This window comes from Rhipicephalus microplus, chromosome 2, assembly GCF_043290135.1.
Source record: "Rhipicephalus microplus isolate Deutch F79 chromosome 2, USDA_Rmic, whole genome shotgun sequence".
NCBI lineage: Eukaryota > Metazoa > Arthropoda > Arachnida > Ixodida > Ixodidae > Rhipicephalus > Rhipicephalus microplus.
The window spans coordinates 199,949,545-199,954,952 of record NC_134701.1 but is presented as its reverse complement, the minus strand read 5'-3'; positions in this window follow the sequence as shown (position 1 = coordinate 199,954,952).

The following is a 5,408-nucleotide window of genomic DNA, read 5'->3' as shown; positions in this document are numbered from 1 at the left end:
TTCAACGCGTCCCACCTCCCGTGTCCTTGCGTTTCAAGCAAACGTTTACTCGAGTAAACGTTACACAGAGTTTCGCTTCAAACCGTTCTTCCAGCACCCGCGTTGACACCCGCTTTAACCGGGTCAACACCGTGCGCAACGCTGCTGCCTCGCATCCCATCACGGTGGCCTTCGAGGAGATGGTCCATAGTTTTTTCGGTACCTCGGAGTTCTTACCCGCAGTAACGGGCGAAATGTGCACTGTTGCAGCAACGACTTGGTAATAGATGCATTATCACGTAGTGTCTTTCCGTACGCTCGAACAATGCTTTCTTTTTTTCGTTTTGCTCACTGGGTTTACTGAAACATATAGCGGAGCATTCGGTGACCGAATCTCTCTATGTTACGTAGAACTGAATTTCGGCTGACTCGGTTGGTATGGATTGATATATTTTTAAACATTTATTGAAGTTGCCTTAAAACCACAGTGTGCATGCTAGAGCAAGCTCTCCTCCGCTTTTACATTCTCTTTCACGTCGCAAGAAATGAAAAAAAAAATCCATGAAAGAACACTATAAAGAATCGAAAGGATGAATCGATGTACAACGCACTATCTTCAGTCAGATGTAACAGAAGAATCAAAGGAAAAAAAAAGCCTTGCCCTCGGCGGGCCATCGTGACGTCACCGGCGAGCTCCAGAAAGCCAACAAAGAAAGCACGAAAAGACAAGATGTACTCGGAGAAGCCGTCGTATTCTGCACGCAACTCGCCAAGCGGGGACGCGCTTTAACAACGTCTTCGCGGAACCTTCGCGATGGCGATCGCAGCGCGAATCGGTTCCGCGCTCGACTCCTTCCGCATTATTGCCGCATGCAAGCTTTTTCCCTGCATGGCTGAGCACCGGGGTTCCTATACGTCTACGCCGCCAGAGTTACAGATGTGTGAGTTTTTGTTTTTCACCGACAATCTTCCCCACTCCCTCACCAAATCCTCTCGGCCATGTGGCACCAAGCCGTCGGGTAAGCATAGCCTTGGCTTTTTCCCGTAGCGTGTCTGCGTGTGTATGTGTACAAGAAGTCCGCCGCTGGTGTAGCAGCCGCAGCGGACCTAATAAGAAACTGCTACGGCGTCGCGCCCGAATGCATTCATTCATGATGCGGGAAGCCGGTCTGGGAATACCGCAAGAGTGCGGTCATAGTCAAGGGCTGTCTGGACAGCGTGCCACCGCGGACGGCGCAGTACGTACGCACAATAATAATGGCGCCTTTTCTGACGCAACGTCTTTACGACCCGCTGCGCGCTTCTGAAGAGCCTGGACGTGACCAGCGCTTCTCTTAAAAAAGAATATACAGGGTGTCCCACATAACTTTAGCCAGAGTTTAAAAATATGCCGGAACACGTAATTACGACGCGACCCAACACCTGTTGCTCACCGTTGCCTGGAGTCGGACTATTTTCTGTGTTCTCGGATATTGTTCAATTAGAGATGTTTAATTAACTAACTTTTCAAGGAAGGAACAGAGATAAAAAAAAGTTCAACCAGAAAGTTGTAGATCGGTTTGCAAAACCTCCGATAAGACAGTTTTGCAAACCTGTTAGGTATCTGTTAGGTATTAGTGTTTTTCTGTTAATTACAAATGCCGGCGAAATACAAAAAAATACCACGTGAAAAACCCGCTCTTGCGCCAGTGCGCACAATAATTCTAGTGCTCCCTAATGTTGGTGCATCTGCTTAAGGCGACGGCACGAGCTTTTGTGGGTTCCGTTCACCGTCTCCATTTGCTTCACATTAACACATGGTTACCTTCAGTGGGAGATGGCGTATTTTTTTATACTTGCGTTGGTTTATACATTAACTGACGAGGGCACGAACACTACCCATGCGTATAATTATTTCCCCTCGGTGTCAAAACGCTGTGGTTAGAATAGTCGCATTGAGTGTTTTCAGAAAAGGCAGTCAAATGACGAAAGACTCGATAACTAACAAAATCTGTGCGTAAGCTTTCGTCGACAAATACATAGTGTGAATATTGTCCTAGATTAAAGAAAAAATTTCGGCAGCTTCTCACCAAGCCTGGAGGAAGTGCATAGCTGGGCATACTTTTATGTTTCTTTTAAAGCACATGATGAACTCGAGCTTGTTAGCAACTAAAATATCTTGTTTCTCTTCGTTTTTCTTTCTTTTATACACTGTCCGCTGCGTCGGCGTCGCCATGCTCAATATATATATATATATATATATATATATATATTGTTAAGCGGTTTATTGACGGACACTCAGCGATGATTCACGACAGCGACAGTCAATGCGGGGATCGACTCTCTGCACGAGCTGCTCTTCTTCTTAAGAAAAAGGGCGACCCACTAGAAGGCGCTGAAGAGGATGACCCACTGTTCAAAGGCTTTACCACAACTACCCCGGGTACGAAAAGGGAGCCGCCTGGCGACCTAACAGCTGGTTACAATGAGCGGGTCATGGTAGGCCTTGAGGCGCTCCACGTTAACAATGTCGCGTCCTCGACGACGCATGTCCGAAGATTGTTCGATGGGTTCAATCAAGTAGTTGACTGGGGAAGTGCATTTGACGACACGGTAGGGGCCTTCGTATTTAGGCAATAGTTTTGAAGATAGGCCAGTTGCAGTAGTAGGGATCGAGAGCCAGACGAGCGCTCCAGGGAGGAATGTGGGTGCAGTAGTACTGGCGTCAGCGCGAATGCTTTTTTGCCGCTCTTGATCATGCGCAGTAAAGGTCTTTGCAAGCTCTCGACATTCTTCAGCAAGCTTGGCTGTAGCAGAAATAGGTAGCAGCTCGTCGTAACTTTGGCATAACATGATGACTTCTGCCACAGTGTGGGGGTTCTTTGCCAAGAGCATGGTGAAGGCATCGTCGGCGATGCCTTTTAGAACATGCGTGATTTTGTCAGCCTCTGACATGTTCGGGTCGACTTTCTTGCACAAGTCAAGGATGTCCTCGATATAACTTGTGAAGGACTCACCGGTCTGCTGGGCTCGTTCACGTAAACGCTGTTCAGCTTGCAGCTTACGAACAGCAGGGCGGCCGAAAACGTCGACGACAGCGGTTTTAAAAGCGGACCAAGTCGGGAAATCAGATGCGTGGTTATTGTACCACATTCCGGCCACACCCGCAAGGTAGAAGAACAGGTTACCTAGTTTAGCTGCCTCATCCCAATGATTGGGGACGCTCACACGTTCGTACATGGCAAGCCAGTCCTCGACGTCGGTGCCATCCGCGCCGGTGAAGACAGGAGGGTCGCGGATGCGGGGGACACCGGGACATGGCGGCGACGTAGGAGGAAGGGTTTGCTGGGCGGCGTCTTGGTACATGGTTGGAGGCACGGTACGGGATCGAAGCTCCAAGGGCATCGAATGCTGACCGAAGGTGTTTGAAGGGCACAGCACTCTCAGCACTCTCCACCAAATTGTTAAGCGGTTTATTGACGGACACTCAGCGATGATTCACGACAGCGACAGTCAATGCGGGGATCGACTCTCTGCACGAGCTGCTCTTCTTCTTAAGAAAAAGGGCGACCCACTAGAAGGCGCTGAAGAGGATGACCCACTGTTCAAAGGCTTTACCACAATATATATATATATATATATATATATATATATATATATATATATATATATATATATATATATATATATATATATATATATATGTTATTATATAACATAATATATATATAAATATATATGTTATTATATAACATAATATATATATATATATATATATATTATGCAGAACTAATCAAGAGAATCAAGTGTGTGTGTGTGTGTGTGTGTGTGTGTGTGTGTGAAATCGCAAGAAAGAAAAATAATTCACAAAAATACTCCGGCACGCGTAATCGAACGTGGGACCTCTGAATCATGAGTGCCAGGCGCTAACCACTGAGCTTCGGAGGAGCACGTCTTTCAACGTTCAAACGGCAAGCAATTAATATCTACCACTTACTTCTGGTGACGGGAATTTCGGGGGGGAAGGAACTATCGTGTTTCAGCATTACCAGCAAGATGGCGCAATGAGCACACATCGCCACATCGTCACGGCGCGGCAGCACGCGCTCTCATCTCCAACACGCATACTTTGCCCCGCAGAGAGTAGGGGCGTGGACGCTTGCTTGCGCTTTCATCTCGCGGTGGGGAGGATCGTACTCCTTGGCTGGCCTTGAGCTTTCATATGAACAATTCTGTTGTAGTTACAGCGCACGCAAAGGTCCCTGCAATGGTTACACAGGCTCCGTATGCGAAAAGAGAGCGTTTTTCGGGCACAGGGAAAAAACAACTGAGACACTTATTCACATTCATCTGTGTCTCTGAGTACGTTGCGTGCGTCATTTGTGCGTGATAAACGCGGGACACGTTTTGATCTGTTTGCCATTCTGCGCGTGACCTTCCAATATGTTGCTACTGCGTTCATTGCTTTGCCTTTGCGGCAAAGTTGTAACTTTTTTTCTTTTCCCCATTTTTTTCTTTTTCTCTCCGTTTCCGTTTTAGTTTGTCTTTTTTGCGATCTTCATTTCTAATAATTTTTTTTTCTTTATGTACATCTTGCTTTGTCTTGTTTTCTTTCTCTCGTTCTATTTTTTTCCCATTTTACATTCTTAGATATTTCGTGCTTGCTTCCTCTTTTTTTTATGTATACGTGGCCCTGTCTGCATTAAGCCAAACACACTAGTTGTTTTCTTGTTGATGATAGTAAACTATCATCATCAAGGTGCTCGAAGAACTAAAGAAAGAAGATTTCTTCTGGGCGCGAGCATGTGCTGAATATGCTACACAAGGAACGTTACGCCGAGGGACCACGAAACCACGCCACAGCACACAACAGCCCGGTCCCGTCAAGTGCTCCGTACTTGAAAGAATCTGTCAGACGAACGGACAAACGATTCGCACGGACAATTTGTTGAGTCTAGCTTGTTGTACCAATGTCTATGACTTGATCAAGCGGAAGTGTGCTACATTTAAAAAACAATGTTGTGGGGCACTGCCAGAGGTATTATCATCTGAGACAACAAGGAAATAAATGATGAAAAGCATGATTACAAACTACATTTTGTCCCACATGATGATCTGGCAATAAAAAGAAATAGGAAGAAATGATTATGAGAGAATAGAGCTAGTCAAATGTAAACAGGTACCCCTAACAATGTAGCCTGATAAAACCACAATAGACCAAAAATAGTGAAGCTGTAACTTTCCGCACCATACAGCTAGGAGTATGTTTCCTGAATGTGTAGTGACGACTCGATAATCCTCCCGACAGTCGGGCCACAAGGCCACCCCTCTGAAGCTCAAGAAGAAACAGATGTTTCACGACAAGTGAAAAGGAAAGGTCAGCCTGAAAAGCGGGTTTCTTTCCAGTAACTTTCTCATCAAAATGAGTTCTTCATTAGCGCTGAATACGT